The 24,970-nt window shown below is 37.6% G+C and overlaps 1 long non-coding RNA gene across 1 annotated transcript; it reads left to right on the top strand.

Moving 5' to 3' along the window:
• LOC119617853 lies at nt 1–24,277 on the top strand. The gene is made up of 2 exons (XR_005234273.1): nt 1–163; nt 22,795–24,277. It is a non-coding gene; the product is annotated as an uncharacterized LOC119617853 (long non-coding RNA).
• The last annotated feature ends 693 nt before the right edge of the window (nt 24,278–24,970 follow it).

The raw sequence follows: 24,970 nt of genomic DNA, 5'->3' as shown, positions 1-24,970 counted from the left end.
ACAGATGATACAATTCGTCAATAAATTTAGGTGTAATACTGTTCGAATGGTTGTATCAGCCAACTGCATTTTGTCATTTTTTTTTAGCTGTGCTGGTTGAGAAGTTGGCAGTGACATCTGTGCCTGACGGTAACACAACCAGAGGGTGATGCTTTAATTAAAAGTAAGATGTCGTTTTCTCAAAAGTCCCTCTTGACACATGGGAGGTAGGAGTGAGCTCACACACACACACACACACTGGAAAGTAATTACAAGAGCAGATGACACGACAGCAGATTCTCCCCCTCAGTTTCACCAGAACAAGACAAGTACACAAAATTCCATACACACATTTGAGCAAATGTTGCCAGTTACAGTTTGACTGGAGCACATTCATATCGCTCCTCATTCGCTGCTCCTTTCCTGTATGTAAATTGTGGTTTTCACCAAGACATGTAATTGCAGTCGGTTGTCTCATTGCAGCTTTCCACACACTTTTACCTTTAATTTCTGGCTCATGCGCCTTCAGAATTCAAAAGCGCTCTTCAGAGCTTTGATCCTTTGGTGCTGAGGCTGCACATTCAACCCTTCTGATGGTAACACACTATAATAGTCTTCCACAGAGAAACTCTAATGCAGGCCCGCTGCCTTGTCCAGATATGCCCCATGGGGTTTTCAGCTCTCCAGTTGTGACAGCTCACCTCTAAGACTGGTGATGTTATTAAAAAAAACAATGTCTTGGAATGGGAAACCATTTAAACACATAATCAAACCAAACTCCTGTCCACATATACATTTTTAGACACCATTAACATTTCCCCTTATAGTGAAATTTCTGAAATTGTTCCAGATTGTGTTTTTGAACATTGGTAAACCTCTGCTCATCTTTACTTCTGTGAGATTCTGCCTCTCTAAAATTCTCCTTTTATACCCAGTCCTCTTACAAACCCAATTAGTTGCAAAATGCTCCTCCAGCTAACAATGCTATGATGTTTATTGTTCTTCCAGGCTGTTTATTTCTTTATGATGAAATGTCTGGAAAACTCTCTAAAAAGTCTTCAGTTGCTGCTGCCAGAGTTAGAAGGAGCGATGACATTTCTCTCATTTTAACTTCTCTCCATTGACTCCCTGTCAAATTCTATCCTCCATGTTTGTATTTGTAATACAAATATAATGTTGCTGCCAATAATCTGTGTTTTTCTTTGTTTTCCATCACATAGAAACTACACCGAATCCTTTAGAGTTTGTCTGGGTCTCTTTCCTGTCCTCTCAACCTCCAGCCAAGACAGATGGTTGCTCATCCTCTGCTTGGTTCTGTTGGAGGATCCTTTCTGTTAAAAGGGAATTGTTTCTCTTCACTGTCACCAACGTGCTGCTCAGGATGGGAGATTGCAAAGAAGTGATGGTTTCAGTCAATCTGCTGGCTCATAGATAACTTTTACTAATTGGCATTTCATAATCTACTGTATGTAAAAGTACTGTGTTATAATAGGAATGAACTGACTCTAAAAGGATTCGAATCTGGATCTGAAGTGGGTTAATGACCAATTCTGGACTTTTTTTTTTGTGTGTGACATAACTTTGGCTCCATACAAATAAACTGAACTGAATTTAATTTATTGATCCAGTATCTTTAACACTCCATTGCTTGTGTGCAGATTGTTCTGAAATGTTGAAAATCAGTGCAAAAAAATGTGATTTGTCACCAGTGAAAGGTTTTTACGCCATGATTTAGGAGGAAGTCACAACTAGTGATGATGGACTCTGATCAGGACTAAACACTTTTCCCCTAATAATGAATTTAACACTTAAAGAATAGGAATCTTGACTTAAATTCGCAGATATAGGAATTTACCTGGGGGGATAGATAAGATAAAGAATTTTTGGCCCGGAAAGAACGCCTGCAACCATTTCACTCTAAATGCAAGGTGACCATTGCATACATCGGCAGAATAATAAGTAATCAGACAGCAGAGCTTTTCTGTTTCAACTAGCTAGTCACCTTTGGGATCCAGTGTTCAATGGTTTGTCAGCAATCAGAAAAGCTCTGTAATGTTTCATAATCAAGCTTATCCCTCGAAGCATGCAGAGATGCTGGACTGAGCCGATATTAGTATGCCCCTGGTGCAGTTTGGTGACAGACGCCGACTCGCTCTTCCTCTCATCTCTCCCTGTCAGATGGAGGATTTTATGTGGCAGAAGGGTGGAATGAAATGTGTTGGTGGCTTTCCAGCAAACATCGATTGTTTTTGTGGCTTTTACTGTTCTAAGAGAGAAGTGACAGTCGAGGCGAGCGTCAGTCTAAGCCAGGTGGTACTTAGAGAGTAATTTTTAGGAAGCCAAACACAAAACTGGGCCACCAGTTGACAACTAAAGAACAGAGATTTCAGGGTTAAACCATGCATGAGAATTTCCAGCTCCCCGATAGTGAGTTTGTAAAAAAAGAGTCGGGTTGCTGCTGTGGCGCCTTCCTGTAATCTGAAATAAAATCCTTTTGAACATGTAGTACATAGAACATAACTTCCTTCCCTCCATGACAGCTGCAGCAGGTGATAAAGATGACTGCCAACTTCTGACACAGCTCTCACCTACATGTCTTCTCTCTGTATTTTCTTTTTTTTTTGTTTGGAAGGGAAGGAAATCCTTCGCTTTTATTTCAAATGGGGAATAAAATTCACAGTTCAGGCTATAAGACAGCCATTCTCCCTCAGCTGGTAAATGCTGGATTTTGGTCCTTTTATTTAAAAGATGATTGACCCTATCAGAGGCTTGACTTTTCTTTTGTTTCCCAATGCAAACTTCAACTGATTCAATCTAATAATGTTTCTCTTTCTCATGTTCATAAAGCAAACCTTATAAATATATCTGTGTTAAATAGTTGTTGTTTTAATCTTACAATATAGTAACAACAGTCAATAATACATTAAAAATTGATTATTTGCTTTGTGTTAAATTGAAGTTTGAAATTACTAAACGTTTAGCATTATTTTACTATATGCAGTATATTTAGGATCATCACAATATCTTCTGTCAGAATTTATTACCTGTGTTTACCTGTATGACACTGTACGGTGTCAGTGTTTTGTGCTTAGTGGGTTTATTTTGACCAAATCAAATTATCTCCATGCATTTTCTTTACCTACGTACTGGAGAGGGAGCTGGTGCCTGTCTCCAGGGGTCATTGTGTGGGAGGCAGGGTACACCCTGGCAGGTCTCAAATTCATCACAGGGACAACCATTCATGCTCACACCTAGGGACAATTTAGAGTTGACGAATAACCAAAGCACTCTAAGAAACCCATGCACGCACGAGGAGAACATGGAAACTCCAAACAGAAAGGCTCCGGGTTGGAAGTGAACCTGCGACATTCTTACTGCAACTTTTTTATTATTTCAAACCAAAATTGTCAAACGTCCACTTGGTAAAAATCACATTTCCAACCTTTGACTGGAGTTGTTGCCCAAGCTGCCACATTTCTCTTTAAAAATCTTTGAGCCTCTGACTGCTAATAGGAATGCTTAAAAACCAATTTGGATCCAAAGCCCCAAAGCAATGGCACAACATGTGCAGTGTAAATGCCAGCACAAACAAACAAAACACTCTTAAGCTAGCTAGCATTAGTGATGTCATTTGTGCTGATGGCCTCTCCTTCTATTATTAAAAAAACTAAAGGTTTTCAACAATCTGCCCAATGACCAGTGGGACTAAAGCCATTAAAAAACTCTTAGTGAAATGTTGTCAAGTGTTGCACAATAACAAGGAAGCTTTTTGGGGACTCATGAAATATGGCCTCCAAATCAATCAATCCATCAGTCTTTATTCTCACACAACAGAGTCTATTACAAAGTGCTTTACAGCAGATAGAAGCAAAACACAACACAAACAGAAAAGGAAAACAGATCTACAAGGAAGATAAGTTAGAATTCAATGAGCTGTAAATGGTTTGAACAACGGTGACTGAAGTATGAAAAGACTGGAGGAACTGAGAAAATGGGATTTTCTTAATGACGAAACACCACTAATATAAATTAAAACTGTAAATAGAAGTTAATAATATAAATGAGTTCTAAAATCTTTGAAAAACAAGAAGAAAGTAAAAGAAAATGGAAGTTAGTTATCTTAGGAAAATAAATATGAAGTTCGTTAACACGAAGTTAATGTCAATTTAAAAAAAATGATTAAAATTAAACTAAACAGATAAACATGTATGAATGATTAATTACTCCAACTAAAAGCCAGTCTGAACAGGACCACAAGGGCTTGTAAAGCAAAAGCAAAACTGATAAATACCAAATGGAGAGATGTGCTGAACCAATTTTACTGCAATAAAATGGCAATTTTGGCACAAGTCAGTTGGTAATTATGCTAAAAATGATTGGTTGGGATGAAACTGTTGGACTACAGATAGAAAACAGGCTGAATCTGATTGATGAGGGTTTGTTTACCACCACATGAGCCGAGCACAGTGCAGCATTCATCCCTAAACTTCTCGACCTTCAAAGCATTTCAGTTCACAGAGAAAAACAACAACTGAAATTCTTTCCCATCCTGACAGTAGTAATTTATGGTGTCAGAGGAAGAAAAACAAGAAAAACCAAAAGAAGATCAACGACTTTAACGCTTTCCGCAAAAATGTCGATCTTGTCCCAAAGGTTTTGTGGTTGAATTTGCACTTTGATTCTTTCACAGAGACTGCACGTCAAACATATTGCAATTTTCTGGACAATTTTACAAAACCATAAACAATATATAGTAAATTTTATTTGTTCCAGTTAGGATTTAATAGTCAAAGTGTGTTTAAAACATTTAATTTACAGTAATTAATTATTAAGACCTGAGTTTTCCTCTTTATGCACTGCTGAAATAATGCTTCAGTCATGTCCATTATTTTTCTTCGGTTGCCTTGGAAGCCATCCCCCCAACTCAGGAACTTCCACATTCACTGACATAAAACAGTTCATAGATTAAAGAACAAGCTCACTATTGTGCCTCGTGCAGATCATTTTCGTGTTGTTGTGCAGGATCAGAACCCAGTCCATAAAGAGCTGGGGAAAACACCAAAGTGGTCCTTTTTTCTCCTCACCTCTCTTCTTATCCACTAGTTTCTAGTGAATTCATGGGTTGCCAAGTTTGGGACTGAAGCTTTGATAGAAAGCAGGTAACGTGATCTGCCCTGACATTTTCCCAGTAAAAGTGTTTTATTTTTTTTTTCCTGAGACACCCTCTGTGTGTTTCTTCCTTCTCTTTTTATTGATTTAATACAGACAGGAGTGGAAAAGGTCGAGATAAGGAAGGATGATTGGTTTTCTAAGAACAAGTTCTTATCTTGTTAGATAAGAATTTTTGGTGACAGGACATAAATGGGGTCCTATTTACTGAGCTCTGCCTAGAGTTGCTTTTTTTTTTTTTTGGACTCTTGGTGAAGGAGAAGTTGGGTGGCAGAGAAAAGTCTTGTGAAAGGCATGAGTAGACAACCATGACTAGAACCCTTGTTATCGCCCACCCCTGAAGGTGAAGCAGCGATAATGGTTTTGCCCGAGTCTGTGTGTGTGAGTGTGTGTGCAAAATGTTGCATGAACCAGTGGACAGATTTGAATGAAACTCTCAGAAAGTAATCATTACATGTATATGAATATTACTCAGGGAATTTTGCAAATATTAAGCTAAAATTTGTGTCATTCGCAGCACATATGCCAAGTGATTATGTGAGATATCACATTATCACCTGAGACTGTACATTTCCCAACATAAGATTATCTTGGTCTAAAACTTTGGCAGGAAAGGTGGTGGGGTGATATGCAGACCTTCAAGGAATGCCAGGCCTTTAAATTTTAAAGAAAAACACTGCAGACAGAACATGTTTCACATATGCCCTCATGCGTAGTAAAAGTCGCACCAGTCAGAGCAAATGTTAGCGTGTTTATTGCTGGAGCTGATAAAAAAAGTCTTGGACTGATGCTTATCTCTTTCCCTTTAACTGAAAAAGGCATGGGGGAATAGGAAAAAAAATACAATTACAGAGACTTTCTCAAGGTCCCCGGAGAGAAAAAGAAAAGAAATTTGCCGACTTTGTGTGGGCAGCATTAGTCCGTCCCTGGTGGAGAAGGGGGAGGACTATAAAGGAAACCGGCTCTTTGTTAGGATGTGAAAGATGGACAGACCTGCTACTGTGTGCAGAAAGCAGGAGCCATGCTGCGACTGCTTCCATAAGACTGCCAAAGCTTGTCACAATTATGCCTTTCTTTTATTCCGTTCTTTGTACGATCTAGTTTTCCTCCCCCCACGCATTTAATTTTTTTCTCCGTGTTTTTCTTCTCTGGTCTTTGACTTTTCCAAGCCTTACGTTTTTTTAAAATGTTTTTTTCTGCACCTCTTTTGCATCGCAAACCTCATCAACCCAATGCATTCTTCATCTTTAATCAGTGCATTCAACCCAGGCTCACTTTAGTTGTCTATTCAAATTTTCAATAGATAGTTTGGGTGGATTTAAAACTATGTGTGTTGGTTTGAAATATGCAACTTCACAATGTTTCTGATGATAGCTTAGGCTTTTGTTAAGTGGTGCCTCTAATAGGTCCTAAAAGTGTCAGTATGTGAGATTTTGTCATGAGTGGTGGTGAATGTGGACACAGAGGCAGAAGGCTGGGTGTTAACAGGACTTTTAATCAAAAATTAAAAGCTGTCAGACTGTTAATTTGTTAAAACTCAGAATTCATTGATACTATGATGGGAAATTCTTCTATTTTCTTGCTAATTTGAGTTTAAAAAGTTGCTGTCAAGTGGGATATCTCCTATACGGTCTCCCTCCCTTGCTGACCCTGTGCACTCTCTTTCTGTCTGCGCACTCTTAAAGGAGCCACAACACTCTTTGCATCTTACTAATGCATTTCAATGCAATGCAGTATAACACTGGGTCCAGATTGACTTGTCCGACAAGAGAGACTCTCTGTTATAAACATCTACATTGCAGTTAATTTCACCTTACATAACTATTTACGTAGAATTCTGTGTTCCAAGAGCAAATAGCAGCAGCAGTAGTTAGCTGTAGTAGCCTGGGGAACCTTTAGCAAGAATATCATAACATTTCCGCCAAAAAACCTCTTAACCCTTAAAATGATATCGACTGTTTTAAAGTAGATCTTTTTTATGTGAAGTGACCTCATGGAGACCAGAATATAATTGAAAATCTGTGCAGGCACCCTTAGCTGCTTTTAGAAACTGGACAAGTGTCAATGTAATCTACTGCAGAAAAAGAAGGCTTTCCATTTAAAACAGCTCTGGGCCACAGTGTGCTTGAGTCGGATCGTAATACCAGGCAGCCTATATGAATGCATTTGCTCCATACAAAGAGATGACTCTCAGAGGACATCTCCGTGAGAGAGGAACTGAAACCTCATGTGCAACATACAAAATGAGGCAGCAGCGATAGCACTGTCAGATGCATTTGAAGTGCTAATGAAAAATATATATATAAAAAAATACCCAATAAATGCTAAGCATAAACACAGAGGCAGCCAGTTGTGGAATATGACAGCCTTTAAAGTGGAGAGGGTATTTTTATTTTATTTTACTGAATGCAGAAGGACAGAAAAGGAGACCACACAACATTCTCATATTCAGCATGCTATAAATGTGAATAACCCTCACCAATAAGGCACCACTGGAAGAAAGCTATATGAATATATATGAGTCCATTTGAACTGTTCCGTGTTTGAAAGCAGAAGAGAAAGCAAGAGAGAAAGCGTAACAAACACTAAAACCGACGGCTTCCATATTTCTCTCTTGCAATCTAAAAACAGGGCACGTTTAATTTAGTTTGTAAAATTGAATATCGACTTTATGCTGCTCTGCTCAAAGTGATTGTTGTTTCGAGTAAAAATTAATCTGAAAAACAAAAAAACGAACAGAACAAAAAAAAACAGATAAAAATGCCTTTAAAGAAAAAGCGAGGTGAAATGAAGTTACAATCTTCTTTGTACTTGCTGAACACCCCATGGATATATATATATACCGTGGCTCCACAGGCAAATAATTTGTTTCCATAGAAGGGACTTAAAAGGACAACAGCAAAATATCCTATGAACCACTGGACGAATTTGAATGAAACTCTGAAAATAATTACTGCTTAACTTTTGGTGTCAATCCAATTGAAGACAACTGCCACAGCTAAATAACTTCAGTCAACACAAAAATGGCTTTAACCCTAACTCAATTCCACAAATACTGTGATCACATTTGATGTTGAAGAAACAGAGTCATCCTCAGTACATACTCTAAGTGTGACTGTTTCAAAGTTTGTCCAAAATGGCTACAACTTTATCATTTCTTAACATAAAATATTATTATTGGTCTTAGATGAGACCAGAAAAAAAGAGCCAGTTGCTTCTGCAAATATTAGATTCTTATTATGATCCACATTTGAGGTAACGTTTGTCAACTTTCATATCCAATAGTCGAGATCTGTGATCTAAAATAAAAGGAAACTGTGTCGAATTCTCACAGATTACACTGTTTGTGCAAAGTAGGTCAGGAAAAATGGAAAAAAAGGTGCAGCCGATGAGGACGGCTGGTGTGGAGTGATGCACAGAGGAGAGTTCAGCTCGGCGTGTGTCGTCATGGGTGGTGAGGCGGGAGGCAAACAGCCCTCCTGTGTCAGTAATGAAGGAGGGACTCCATAAAGAGCATCTTTGGAAGTCTCAGCAGCTCACTAATGATACGGAAAATATTTACACACACTCACCTCCAAAGAGATGGGAGGGAAGGACACATCCCAGTTCATTTCCCCAAACTTCAAAGCAACAAACACACTTAAAGGATAAAAGCGTTTGTCCAGAACCTCCTTATTGATTTCAGGCCATTAAGGTGCAACACTCCCCTTCACTGTAAAAAGCCCACCGAGGGCTGAGCGCCTTTCCTAATGAGCACCACCGACAGCATCGCTGTACATGTTTGATGGCAAACATTCGTTATTCTGTTGAAGTGAGAAACAACAAACAATGAGCCGAAGCAAAACGGCCAGGACACAATCAGGCTTTAATCCAGAGCATGAATAAAACATTAGCAGAAGGTTATGCACCGTGCTTCCCCCTGGACTTCAGGGAACCTCTTCCAGGCGGCAGGTGATAATGCAGTGGGAGGCTTTATGAACAGCTCATTTCGCGCCACATGTTTCCTGCTATGTGCGTGTCGGCCCTTAGTTGCAGTTATGAAGGAGGTTGGGGGCTGAATATGAAATAATTCAGAACAATACTGCCTCATAAACTGTAATAAAATGTTATTATTTACAGTCTGTGGGCCACACAGTCACATTATCTCCTCTTCCTGCAGATGGCATGAGTAAATATTCTTCAAAGACCCCAAAAAACTGTTTTTGAATCAGATTTTTAATATAAAATGAGATACCTAAAATAACTTCAGGGAGATGTTGGTATATATATTTATATGTGTTTGGATATAAATCATTGGATATACCTCTCCAACTGATAACTTTTAGAGCCAACTCAGTTTAAGATAGCCACCACAGCTAGCACAAAAATGGCTCTAATTCAGTAATTTCTCTAGATATTGTGCTAAAATTTGCTTCAGTTGTGGCTGTGAGTAAATCACAAAACATACTCCAAGCCCACAAAATCTTTGCTTAAAACTTTTAGAGTCCACCCTGTTTTTCTGTTAGCAAAATCTCTCATAAACTGCTTGATAGATTCTAATGAAACTCCCAGAAAGGAATCATTGCATGTACATCAACAACTAATTAACTTTCAGGGTCAGTCCAATTCAAGATAGTCGTCACAGCTAACCAATATTCTGTGACGACAATATACAGTCCTTCAAGAAATATTTAGTTGTCTATATCCTTCTATTAGCAGTTTGGCATAAAGCTGAGTTTGTTGTTAAAGATGAAACTTTCACCATCGTCTTTCATAATGTACTTGGACAGTTATGGAGGACATTTGTTGCTTTTGGGAAAAAAGAAGAAAAAAAAATGAAAGGAAATACTTATCGTGGCATTCCAAGCAAACTTGTCAGCGTCAAAGTCAAATTTTATTTCTAAAGCTTTACATGTGTGGTATAAACTATTAATCCAGGTGTGGTAATACAGAGAAAAACTAACTTACTAACCAAGAAAATAAATACACTCTTCAATCAATTGAAAAGTATAAATTAAACCCTAAACTATTTTCTTCTTTAAAATCAAATTTATTTCTCAAGCTTTCTCTTTGCACATCTTTTTGCTGTCTTTATGTACTTCTTTTTCTTAACAGCACTCAGATTATGAATGTATATATATATAAAAAAAACCCACAGTCAGATATTGCACCAGTAAGTAGTTAAACAGCAGTCTCTGGGAACTCCTCTTCTAATCGTTGAAGGTGCCACGACTCTTATTTGCATTTTTCCTGCAGCTCTGGGAAATCTTTGAGAGGTTTGCTGTTCCACTCAGCTCGCCCTCACCTTGGTGACAGGCCAAGCCAGAGTTTACATCCATGAGAGGCCCCCGGTTTTCATATTACACCATCAGACATTCCTGAGGTTTGTTGGACAGAGCTTTAACTGTTTGAGAGCTCCTGCCAAGCACATGGCAACAGACAAGCCTATATTTAGTCGTGTTTATGGGCTGTTGGAAAGGGCTTAAAATAGTTTTGGGGGGAGACACTCTTATAATGCTCCTCCTCAGGGGTCCATCAGACTTCTGAATATCTAAAGTGCATAAATAGACCTCAGGTAAGATGGATTCTGGCACTTGAACATGAACGTGATTCTTTGCTGTGAGGACATTTACAGCATACTTTGAAAAGTTTTAAAATGAAATTCTAATATTAAAATGAAAATCTATTACTTTATTCAGGCATTGACTTCCTGATGTTGTGAAATTTCAACTTTTCCCTTTTTATGAGTAAATGCCCGAGTGTTTTAGTATTGATTCAACTTGAAAATTGTGGAGCTTTTATGCATCCTTTGCTTCGCTCCTCTTATCTAAGAGGCGTAAAAGGATTGTTCAGGATCTTGGAAGCAAGTTTCTGTGGAAAGGTTATGAAGAATTATTATCTCACCTGTTGCAAATAGCTCTTTGAACAACTTCTGTATGGGGGAAATAGTTTAATTCTGATGAGATTGTCCAGCTAATGACTGCTTCTGTTTTGAAGCAGCTTTAATCTAAAACAAATCATAATGTGTCATGTGAATACTGTTTTATAAATCTTTACAATGCTGTCAATTCTGACCCTACATGATTATTCCAGAAAAAATATAATGATATTCCTTTCTGAAAGGCCTCAGGCTGCACCAGAAGTGCTACAGTTAACTGCTATTGCTATTTATGCAAACAGCAATCCACTTTTGTCTTCAACTAGCTGTTAGCTCGTCAATCCAATCAGAATTGAAGGTAGTCATTGCAAACCAGGAAATGGTGCAGTTTAAAAAAGTTTACTCTGGTAGTTTTCCAGATATAATTGATATGCAGTCGTGAAATGAGGGTGTACACTCAATGGAAATGAAGCACTTTTATCTGCATACTTCACTCAATAAATCTGAGCATAAATATGCACCAGTAAATCAAAATTGTATGACTTCTTGACCCCAAACAGCTCTTCCATGGACGTCGCCATTGCTGACCTATTTTCAGTCACTTCGGCTGTTTTTATAGTTAAACAAATGCACAAGGTAATTACAATTTTTTTATTATGAGGACACATTAACCATGGATATGAAGAAAAAATTGAGCGGTTTCATATTACAGTGAGTACCTTTAAATTGTATTACTCCAAAGTGATATTGTTAAAAAATACATATTTGCAACAGGTAAGATAATAATTGTTTATAACCTTAAAACCTACTTCTAAACACCTGAATCATTGCATTAATTCTCCATTTGTGTCCAAAATAAGTCTAACTTCATAGGAATATTTAGCAGAAGAGATACAGGAAACAATGTTCACCATCAAAGACTAGAAACATCAAATCTTCAGAGTCTAGGGATTTAAATGCACAACAAACACATACTGAAGCATGCTGACAAAGACAACAATGGATGTCAACCATCAATGAAGAAACTACACAAACAAAATCTCTAAGGGATTAGATCACTGGTTTCCGAACTTTACAACATCCGACCCACAAAATAACAAAGAAACATTGGACCCCAACTATCTTTGGTTACAGTATGCAAACATTACAATTAGGTCAATTAAACAAAAAGTTAAAATCACAAAAACCATCATTATATTATTTTTACTATTTTTATAGACAAATAATGTTTCTCATGGTGAAAAAAAAGTAAAAGTAGTTAGCAATTATTTTTGAATTTAATTTTGTTTCTGGAAATCCCCTCAAGATCCCGAACTTGATCTTTTTGTGACTCACACTGGAGTTCTGACCCCAACTTTGGGAAACACTGGATGAGATCATCATGAAAGACAGGGCTCCACCTTTGACTACACAAACTTGTTTCCTTATTTAACTTTCCAACTAACAATAAGTTTGATCGTTCGCTATATCTCCTGAAACGAAACCAACACAACACAATGCACACAGTTGTGCGAACAAAGGAAGCTTGAACTTGCACGCAGTCGGGTGATAATACCCACATCTGCCTTCAATTGCTGTTTAAACAAAGAAGAGAAAAGAGAGGATTCCTGGAAGTTGACATAATTATGTGGCACTAGCAGATAAACTATCTCCATGGGCTGATAACTGGCATTCCCATTGTTGTAAACACAGGAGCCTATCAGCACCGGGTTTAGGCTGAGTTTTCTACAGCCTGTTTCTTTCTTTGTTGATATAGAGGATGTATTTTTACAGCTGGATTTTCCACCAGTGGGCAGAAAAAATGTAATCAGTCTGTTCATGTTCTTGCAATTTTCTTAACAATCCACTCCAGCCCACTGATCCACGCCTAAATAGAAAATGTCTTCCAGTCTAAGCAATGCATTCAGGCCCTCAGAAAAGAACCAGGGTTACAAAATACCTCCATCAGACTTCCAGCAATAACCATAAACCAGCTGTAAAACTAGAGCGAGTAAACAGCAGAATTCAGCCTGAAATTTGTTTTTCTACCTGCAGGCAGCAGAGAGGTGGAAATTCGTGCATCCAATTATACTGGGAGCATTAAGGTGGAATGTTTTTATAGAAGCACAGCCAGCTCAGAGGGCCACAGTGGTCCAAGCTTGTGACCCTTTTGTGTGATGGTGTTAGAAGATGTTTTCAACAGAAATCTAAAATGTAGCAAGCTGGAACAAGCTCCCAGAGAGTTCTGAGCTTGTTCAATCGGCTGTTGACAGCAAAGCCATTGCCCCCATCGCCCTCTCTTCCTCCTCCACTCTTCGAAGCTGAATGGCTCCTTTAGTGAAAAAGACCCCGAGAGTTTATGCAGAGAAACGTGTGCTCCGAGAGAGTACCAATTACTGTGATGTGCCTTTTTCGTGTTTGCACTTTGTCGAACAGCACATGGGCTGGAATCCCAGTGGTACACAACAGGGCACAGGTCTGAGGGGACGGTGCCAGCAACAACACAGAGACACGTTCTGAAAAACACGTATGGCATGGCTTTTACCGGAAGCATCAACAGTACATAACAAAGAAAAAACCCTCAAACTGTTTGCCTGGAAGGGTTTTCCATGAAAAGCCCCAAATGGTGGTGCCAGATTTGATAAAGTCTCTGCAGCTAATGCATCTCAAAAAAAGTGTCCGGCTATTTTTTTTTTCCACAGGTCACAGTTTCAAATTGTTGAGATGTTTATTTGACAAAGCCATGCCAGTTTGACTTTGGGTTATAAAGCCACTGATTGCTTCTGGGCTGCTTTGGAAAATACCAATTCAGTTTTCAAGGTTGTTGGAGGAGGACACAGCCGTAAAGCTCTGTGGCACTTTACAGAACTGGTCCTTAATGTCTCTATCTAACCTCAAGGCCTGAAAAACAATGGTGTGTGAACCGAAGGTCCCCGAGCATCTGCCTCCGGTAATAGCAGCAGATTCTGTTTGGTGGAAATGTGAAAGCTGCAGCTTTGTTGGAGGGCTTTGCAGGAGATTGTTTTGTCAAGTCTGACCCAGTAAGGCTGATAGGCTAAAACTGAGCCCTAACCTCTAGCAGAGATATAGTGGGCTGGAATGAAAAACACAAGAGGACTCACAGTGAATCACCTTAGAACAGGATGGAAAAAAACACGAGTTAACAGCTACAGAAATAAAACTGCACAGTTACATGTCCACATGCTTCAGAAAGTACAAATACTCAAGAGTTAAAGTCAAAGCTCCCATCGATGTTTTCAGCTTTTTTGAAACCACAGTCTTTAAAAGTTTGATCCTGAATGTGATTCACATTTGAAGTACTGCTTGTACTGCGAGAAAATAAGTGGTTTCAAGCAGCACAATTAGGATTTCTGGAGTCTTATGAATCAGGATTTAAAAATGATTGCAGCTCTGTTATTGAAACTACTTAGGTGTAGCACACAAATGCTTTCAGCAGCAACCCCAAGCAGGGAAAAAAAGCGAAACGCAAAAAGCAAAAGCATACACAATCTACATGGATACAAAGAGACTGAGTGACAAAAGATACAACTTATTTCAAAAAACACACATACTTTATCTCTATGGAAAAAAACTGCAGTAGTAGAACTTATTTACTCAATAAAAGTGTCCAATAAAAGTGGCAAAGAAATTGATTGCCAGGTGTATAATAAATGATACAACACAATGTGATAGAATATGACAGGATACCATACTATTCACTACAATACAATATGACATGTCACAATGCAATACCATATAATATGGTATGATACAATATGGCACAGTACAATACAATGCAATATGACATGAAACAATGCAATACAGTATGGTACAATAAATAAGCTTGTATAGATTCTCATAATCCAGAACATGGGAAATTGAAAAAGTAAAAAACAAACAAACAACAAAAACAAAAACAAAACAAAACAAAACAAAGCAACTGGACTTTTGTTCTGTAGTTGAAGATGTTTCGCTTCCCATCTGGGATGCTTTCTGAACTCAGAACTGGAGAGTGTGGCGTTTTGAGCTGTAAACTGAATGAGGTGCAATATAATACAATACAATATGATATGATATAATATGGTACATTACAATATGCTATAATATGATTTAGCACAATATGGTACAATACAAAACAATATTCTTCACTGTTCTTTTGCAACAATTTGTTTTGAACCCGTTGCTGTCCCAATATGTATCTTCACAAAAGAACCATAAATAAACAGACAAACCTAAACAACACTAATAAGCTCCACCAGTATAATTCATTAAGGAACTTCCATTTAAAAACTTACTAATGTATGTGTAAAAATAAGACAGGATGAAAAATAATAAAAATAGAACGGGATTATTTGCACTTATTATGCTCTAACTGTAAGTCTCATTTGTCTTTTTAACATTAAAAAATTTTTCCATTGTAATGAAAGTAATGTTTATTCTATAATGTGTTATGTAATGTAAATGCAAAGTATTAGGTGAGGCTCCGAAGAAATGTAGGTTTTTAAACAAAAAATAGACACAAGATAATATAAAACAGGTGACCAAAATTATCTTGAGCAGTCCTGACGTTTTCCTGGAAAATCAGTCAGCGTCAGATATTTCCTGTATCTATTTATGATCTGATTTAAATGTGTGCATCCACAGCACAATGGTTTATATCATTTGCAGCAACACACAGTGACACCACAACAATGTGGAAATCATTTTATGTTGATTTAAGGACTGTGGATGAATGCGTAGAGCTGCACCGTGTACTGTTTTTCGTGAAATTGATCTATTTTTGTTGTTTTGTTCTAGAGCAGTCATTTAAGAATGAAAGATAGAATGAAAGAAATAAAGACATGGCAGGTATACCTTCTTTGTTCAGGTTAACCTCCAGGATTCATGGCGAAAATAAACCCAAATGAAAAACTGGATTTTAATTAGAAGCATTTAAAAAAAATCCTGCAAGTTAATTTAAGCTGCATAATAAATCAAAGAAGGTAGTGTGATTAAAAATGTTGTCAGGAGTGTTTAGTTGATAGATGGTATCCTTAAAAGGGCCAGAGATCTGCAATCCCTTGTGTGATATTTAGCTATAAATTATCCACAATTGCACCTTAATTCATGAATATGCATGAGCAGAAGAACAGTACGCTTCGCATTTTCTGCAAGGGTTTAGCTTTTTTTTTTGAGCATTTGCAGTCACTCATCAAACCTCTCTGATAGATTACCTGAGCTGATTGTTTTCTGTAAATGAAAGGATTTGTGTAAAGTAAACTAATCTAAATCTGAACCTTAGGCTGCATGGGAACTGTCCTTACTAGACTCTTTTCTTCTCATGCCTGCAGAGACGCGAAAGGCGACATGTATTGGCAGAAAGAGCTCAATACCTGCCTCCATCCAATCTTGCTCTGACATCCTGAGTAACTGAGCACGCTTCTCCACAGTTTCTCTCTAAGGTCACAAGTAGAAACAAAACATGTCAGCATTTTAACCAACACATCGAGTAAAGGAAACGAAAACTAGAAAGCATTTTTTGTTTTTCTGATTACATTAAGATGCAGCACCCGTTACGACTAACACAGCATTGACTGTTTCTTGGGTATATTAAAGACCTAACAATCCTTGAAGGAATGCATATTGCCTGCTGCCTTTCATGACAGAATTTTAGATCATCTTATGTAGAGAAATTATGAAGTTGTATCCGTTTTGGTCAAATCTTTAAATTAACATTATGCACAATGTCAGGTGATATCATGAGATGTAAGGCTCAGAGTACGTATTGGGAATGACTCTCAGCTACTACTACATTAAATATTAGCTCAGTATCTGTAGAACATGCTGAAATATTGTAGTTTTTGTGTCTGCTCATGTGCTCATGTTGTTTGGCTGTGGTAGCCATCTTAAATTGGATTGACTCTATAAGGTAATCAGTTGTAGTTGTACACCCATTGACTAATTTCATTAAAATTATTCTAGTGGTTCATGACATACTTTGGTAACAGGCAGTCACACACACACACACACACACACACACACACACAGAGACATGGGCAAAAACACTGTCGCCCGCCTCAACCATTTGTTGGTGGGAGATAATGAGGAAACTGTGTGGCTGTTAAAACACACACTGTAGCACTGGTTCGGCACTGATCAGAGAAGTTTCCAGTTCAATTTGCCCTTCATACTATATTTCCATCAACAAACCATGACTGTCGTCTGCAGCAGAGCTGTAGTCTGTGTGCTGTCCAACACTCTGATGTCCTCCGTCAAAGGAAGGACGGCCATGATGTGGCTGTTGTAATATAAATCATCATAAGTTCTATTTTTCATAAAAAAAGAGTTGTTTCTTGTATTAATAATCTCGGTATACTCTTCTTTTTATATACAGTATGTTTCTTTAAAGGTGAAAAATCTAAAAAAACAGCTGGTTGTTTACAGATTTGTTAATTGATGAACATAGTTGTTGACAAAAAAAGTCAGTTCTATATTAAATATTATTTGTAGTAATTATTATTAAAACCTGTACTGTACAATAGTTAGTCTTCTTTCTTCTGCATGGAAAGATTCCAACTTTGACCTGTTCATCTGTTTTGTTTTTCCATCCATCCATTTACTTTATCTGCTTCTCGTGTCCGGGTCACGGGGAGCTGGTGCCTGTCTCCAGTCATCTCTGTACGAGACACGGAGGAGACACTCTGGACAGGTCGCAAGTCCATCATAGAGACAAACGAGACAAACAAGCATTCACGCTCTCACTCACACCTAGGGACAGTTTCAGAGTTTGTTTTGTTTATTTTAAATATAAATTTATATTTACCCAAAAAAGGTTGCATTAGCAAAAAAAAAAATACACCCCAAGAGTAAACATTCATGTTCTTTAAATTGCAGTCTGAATTTTAGGATTAATTAATGTATAAAGTTTGTCTCACACTGTTGGTCTGTTAAACAGACTGGACTGCCGATGTAGAGTGGGGTGTGTGTGTGTGTGCGGGTAGCCTGGCTGACTTCTGTTTTTAAATATAATCAGTCACTTTGCAAATGTATGAATCACAGTGGATAAAAACATAAAGGACTAATTCAGTTAACTGGTAATTTTAAGGTTAAAGACTGACTTGTAATGAGGCAGATGGACACGATGTGCATTATTCATGTGGAAAATGCTGACTGGCTTCAAAACATCCTGAATCACACATGAAAAAAAGGGCTGATCTCAGCTGGAACACTTTTTAAAGCGTATGAAGTTTTAAAAAAAGGATATGACAGATAGTTTTATTGAACAACTGCTTTTACGCAACAGTCTTTGTAAACGAAAATGTCTTTCCTTGAGCAAAAACTCAAAAAGCAAAACATGACTCAAGCTGACATCATCTTATCATGTTACTGGTAATTGAATAAACACTTCCCAAAAGGTTTTACATGTTTGAGGACTGGTTTGTTTAGTTTAAACAGCTAGCATTTTCCCTAAATGTGCTCCAGTTATTGTAGGATACAAAGTGCCTGTTTTATACAACACAGGGAATCTTTTTTCTGGTTTATGTGTTACTCAGAGTTTGTTTTTTTAATCCCTGTTGTGGCAGAAACAGTAAGGGCAACAGTCAGACTCAGCTTGTTGATTTTTATTAATTTATTAATATGACAATTATCCTGTGCTTAATGTTAAATCATTTTAAACAGCTAAAACAGAAAAACAACACAGAAAAAACTCAAAATGTTTTAATTCTCTATCTATATATGAGTATATCGTATGCTGTTTTTTTTTATATTGGCTGAATAATAATCTATATTGACTCTTAAAAGTGACTCAAATAAAAAAAGAAGAATTTTAAATGCATTTTTCTTGGTTTTACCTATAATTAGGATTCCAGCCCAAACTTCCTGAGGCGTTCCAACCTCGGCTGTGGAATCCCACAAGTGGTGTCCATCAAATGACCGTGTCTCCGCTCATCTTTTGAGACTGCGGCAGTGGGTTCAGGTTAATTTGCAGTGTCTCTTGTCTACTTGTAAACAAAAATGAGTTATTGCCCAGCAGCTGCCGTTCTGTGCCAGAATAAGCATCTCAGACAGATGAACTGCAAAGCAGCGGAAATGAAACCTAAACAAACACTTGGCAACAAATCTCTGAAAACAAAAGGGGCTAAAAGCGCAGAGGTGGGACGAGTACCAGATGTCAGTTTAGAGCTCAGTTCATCAGATTTAATTGCAACAGTGTTTACTGGGAGAGATTCAAACCAAATGAAAGCCACAGAAAGTGCTGACAAGCAGCTTTAATGTGTGTTTGTATGTAAAAGGAGTCTTGCATGGAAAATGTGAGGTCGTCGTGGGCTGTTTGAGCCCCCTCAGTCTACGATGGGAGACATGGAGCAGAGCTCACTTTGAACCTCTTGCCCCAGTTTCCTCACTGACAGACATCAGTCCAACATTTCCCCATAAAAGCAGCTTGGACTGACCAACACAAGGTGATGAAGCCTTTTGGCTCCATTGTACGGTGGCCAGAACCCTGGGGGACGGGATGAGGCATAAGGGTGGATTTGATTTTCAGACCTGTAAATCTTTTTACATGCCCTCCTCGCAGCTCACACTGGAGGCTGATGCTGGGGGAGCTAATTGGCTGAGGACAACTCTCCCTGCCTGAGGCTATGGAATGAAAATAAGCATCAACAACCGATCAGATGAGGAGAAATCAAAGAAGAGAAGCAATATTTCTAAATTTTATCCTTTTTTCCCCCAATTAAAAACAGATTAATACGCAAAGTGCAGCACCATGGTCTATGTTTGCTTTTTTTGTCATTTCTGTTGTCCAAACTTGAAACTAAAACCAGCAGACATCCTATTAGCATAAACACACAGAACAGCAGAAATAAGTCAGGAAAAACTCATTTTCAAAAGATTTTTGAGTAGGCAGATGTCAAAACAGCTTAAGTGTGAAAAAAATGGGCAACAACCACTGCTCTAGTAATTCTTCTGAAAACATTTCAGTAAGCTTCATAAAGAGAGGTGTGAGACTGTGCAAAATCTTTTTTTTTTTACATCTCACATCTCACATCTCTCGCATTATGTTTTAGGTTTGACCAAAATGGCTACAACTCCATCATTTCTCAACACACGATTTTAGTCTAAAACTCTGGCATGAAAATATTGCAAAAGGCTGAAGGAAAGCTGAGCTGTAACCAAAAAAAAAACAGGAAGGATTTTTATTTTTCCACCTTCAGCATGGCATCACTTATGAGTTAGAACAAGACAAGGTGGTTTCTTTTCAGCTCTAGAACATTTCAGTTGTGGCCTGTAAATTATAATAAACTCATAATTTTCCAAGTTACATCCTTGATATTATCCAAAAAGTCTAAGAGGCCTGAAGATGTTTGAGCTTTGGTTTAAGGAAAAGCGAGGACACAAGTTTGGACATTTATACTTTATGTGCGTAAAATCTTCTTCGTATTTTTAATTTTAGAAAGAACAAAATCTGCTCTGTAACTAAAAACATTTTTTTAAAAATAGTCTGGCAACGAAACCCAGTAAACCGTCAGCTGGGCTAAACTGTAAGCAGGTTGTAATAAATCAGACGAATAAAGTTTGAATCATCATGGGAGGTGAGCTGGAATCTGTGCCTCGAACGTGAGCTCGTTTCTGTTTCAGTCAACAGACTTTGTGCAGCTGCTGCTCCAACACCTGAATGAGTGTGAAACAGCAAGCCATCATGATAATGCCCAGGAGACGAGGTGTGTGTGTGTGTGTGTGTGTGTAGACGTTAGCAGAGTAACACTGAACGTTGCAAACAGCCAGCTCATGAGAACAGGATACATAAATCTGGTCACTGCATCACTCTCTCGGGCTTGAAGTGAGTCAACATGTCCTGATGGAACAAGACATTTGTGATCATGAGAATTAACCCCCACTGGTGGATTTTAATTAGAACTGGGAGTAATTAACCCCCCCAGGAAAGTCACATCTGTTTAAGAGGTCAGTGTTTCTGACTAATGCCGAGCTGCAGGAAGTAAGAAAGTAAAACATTTGTTTTGTTTTGTGTTATTCTGGTTCAGACAGTTTTACTGAAACAATATCAGTAATTGCTTAGTCATAAAACGATTAAAATATTCTTATTTAGGACAATAAATTAGAAGAAATTATAACAAATTAAAAAACTGTTCTGGACAATTTCAAGTTAACTCTCAGAAAGTCATCTTTGGATGATTAAATTTGATCGCCACTGCTAATCGACCTTGGGAAACATAAAAATGGCTATAACTCATTTAGTTATGCAAATGTTGAGCTAAAGTTTTATGTCGGTGTAAAAATTTCAGTCTGAACATATGCTCTGACTGCAAACAGATCAGATGAGATCCTAGGTTAAAACTGGAAAAAGCGGGGGGGTGATGCTCATTCCTTCAAGGAAAGCGACTTTCCTTTTTACTGAATATATAATTCCCCCCTTTAAATTAACTTGGAAATTTAACACCAAAGGCAACTTCTTAGTTTCTGTTTTTCCATTCATAATTGGAAATATTTTCAAACTGAATGAACAAAATTGTATTTTGAATTGTTTTATTTAAATTTGGGCCACTTTAGGTACTAAAAATACACATACAGATGTGATATAAATATTCACTAAGCATGTACTTTCAACAATAAATATTCTAAACTTCCATGGTCCGAAGCCATGACAGAAATCTGTTAAATGTAGAGAAATAGACCTGCTAATGTGCCGCAGAGCAGGCAGAGCTGTGGGTGTTTCCATCAATGATACTCAGTGTAAGGGTAGGGTAGGCAAAAGGGTCAGAAGGTGAACAGAAAATCGTCATCAGCCATCCATTTCAGTTCTTGTCATTCCTTTTATTTGTTCTTCAGACAGACCTTCCTTCCCCAGCTTCCAAAACATACTGTTTTTATAGCTAATTGGCAACACACCTGTGCATGAGTGGACTAAGCCACAATGAAACAGATCAGGCAACAAACATCTAAACAGAAAACAAGAATAAAATTATTAATCTAATTTACAAACTCCTCAACATAATAAAATGGTCTGCAAAATAAACTATATAATACAAGATAATCCAGAAAATTACTTTAAAGAAAAACAAAGCATTACTCAAAAGAAAACCCTCTAATTGGTAGAACCCAGCCAGGTAATCAATGACATCATCCAGCCATTAAAGCAGGAAATACTGGGCCGGCCCCTCCCATACTCCTGCCCTGCTGCAGATCTACAAAGACAAACAATGGTGAGTAAAATGGAAAACAAAAACCATAAATATACTTTGAAACAAATTTAACCAATAACCAATGGTAAAGTAAGTGACGCCTAAATAAGAATAAGGGACAAGTGATAAACACAAAATGAACCACTTTGTCACACTCAGTGCCTCAGTGGTCTATAAGCATTGTTCAGCACTGGTAGTTCATCACTGTCCACTGGAGTTTCCAGTTATTTTGGAGTCCGTAAACATATTCCAGCTGCAATAACACCTTGAGAAACCCTGGCTCTAAGAGAAGTTTTAATCAACAACATGACTCAATAATACATTTTTAAACTAGCTATAGGAGTAGAATTGTGAAAGAAATGTGTTGGTGTGCAGGCTCTGCAAAATCGTTTCCTCTTTTCGTCACACTGGCACGAAACAAGTTTGCAAGTTTCATTCAAGTTCATCCAGCCTTTCGTGAGACATTTCGATACCAAACAGGCACACAAAGACGCCCACACAGGCAAAAACACAACTGTCCACCTTTGCCTTTTGGTGGCGGGTGATAATAGTTGTTTAGTATTTCCTGTTTTCACTTTTATTCTCGTCGTTTTTGACTTCACTCTGATCAGTGCTCCTGTTTTCCTCCAGCTGTGAGTAGAAAGCGACTCAATGCTGACGGAGAATGTGAAGTCACCGCCCTGGCAGAAGAGTCCAGGTTGGCACCTGGATGAAGCAGCTGTCCTCCTGTTTGTGACTGACAGATTGCAGTTTGGGAACCTGGGCAGGCGGGAACACGGCCAAGCAGACACCACCACCCTGGATACGAGCCATTCAATTAATCTCCGACACCATCAGCCTCACAGCCATTCTGACTCACCCACTTCAGCGCACGTTTACCCACCTGTGTTCCCACTCAGATAAAAAAAAAAAAAAAATCCAGTTTTTCCATTTCTAAAGAAAAACAGACACACATCCAAAAGATTTGACAGATTCCATGACTTAAGTCTAACAGGATGTATTTGTAACTGTAATTCGATCAAATAATCTATTGCACATGAGTTGATTTTGGCCGTGTGCAAACAGCATGCTTCCTGCTCTCAGTCTCTAAGGTTCTGCTGAAGGTCTCTGTGAATGTGTGCACGGTCTGTAAGTCTGCAAACCCCCCAAAAACATCTTTATTGTTTATGCAGGTTTGAGTCAATACCAGTGTGCTTGAAAGCAAGCTAAAAAACAATCATTTGGTTAGCTGATAGATACACAATTCATCAGCAATTTCTGAGACATTTAAAAAGTAGAAATGTTCAACATTTTATCCCCACCCCACTTAAATGCACTATAAGCACATCTATATCATCCAAACAATTGACCACCCCAAAGACCTCGCATTGCTAGTAAAAATGTGTTTAAGATGCTAATGGTCTTAGTTTTTTTTTTTTTTTTTTTTAACTCAACTGGTTACAAGAGCAAAAATTCACTATTATAATGTGAGGTTAGTTGAACAGAAGAAGAATGCATCATCTTTGTGGAGAACCATTAATTGTATTCTCAATAAAAATCATTCTAAAAAACAGTTACCCAATGAATTTAAAATAGGCAAGTCCACAGTCTCAAATCCACGCCAAATTGCTAAAGGATTTATAGACTTTTTTTCTGATGTAGGTCCATCATTAGCTGCTAAGATTCCACCTAGTCATATTGGACCCTTAGAATATATGAATTCTCCAATTTCCAATGATTTTAAATTTGAACCTGTTACTGAGGACGAAATTAGAAAAATAATTATCAAATTAAAAGATTGTTCACCAGGACATGATATGATTGACAGTAAATTACTCAAAGCAATTTGCCCTGATATTATTAAACCATTACTTTATATTTTTAATCTTTCTTTAGACCAAGGTGTTGTGCCTGTAGAGTTGAAAATAGCAAAAATTACACCAGTCTATAAAGAAGATGACCCTGCTATTTTTGACAATTATAGACCAATTTCTGTCCTGCCAGCATTGTCCAAAATTCTTGAAAAACTTGTTTACACAAGAGTAATTAAACATTTGGACAAAAATAAAATTTTATATGCTCATCAGTATGGTTTTAGGAAACAACATTCTACTTACATGGCACTTGTTTACTTGTTGATTGAAATATACAAAGCAAAAGATAGAAAAGAAAACACTGTAGGTATTTTTCTGGATCTTTCAAAAGCATTTGATACTGTTGATCATATCATTCTGTTAAAAAAACTTTCACATTATGGTATACGAAATAAGCCACTACTTTGGTTTACAAGTTATCTCTCAGACCGGTATCAAACTGTAAATTATAATGGGACAGAATCACTTCCTCTTCTCTTAAAGTGTGGTTTACCACAGGGTTCCATTTTGGGTCCCCTGTTATTCTTACTATATATTAATGACCTCTCTAATGTTTCAGATAAGCTTTCAATAATTTTATTTGCAGATGATACAAGTGTATTTTATTCACATAAAAACCTTGAAACTCTAATAAAGGTAGTTAATGGCGAACTTGACAAGTTATCCACTTGGTTTAAGTCCAATAAATTATCACTTAACATAAAAAAACAAAGTTATATAATATTTAGTATTAAGCCTTATACATTTAAATCTACATTGCAAATACAAATTGATAATATTTTCATTAATAATGTTAAATCCACACGTTTCCTTGGTGTCATGATAGATGATCAGCTATCCTGGAAACCTCACATTAGTGCTGTAAGTACAAAAATAGCCAAAGTTGTTGGTATACTAGGTAAAATTCGGCATCTGATTAACAAAAAAGTTGCAACTATGTTGTATTATTCAAT

Source organism: Kryptolebias marmoratus, linkage group LG17, assembly GCF_001649575.2.
Source record: "Kryptolebias marmoratus isolate JLee-2015 linkage group LG17, ASM164957v2, whole genome shotgun sequence".
Lineage (NCBI taxonomy): Eukaryota > Metazoa > Chordata > Actinopteri > Cyprinodontiformes > Rivulidae > Kryptolebias > Kryptolebias marmoratus.
This window is presented reverse-complemented; position numbering and strand designations above follow the sequence as displayed.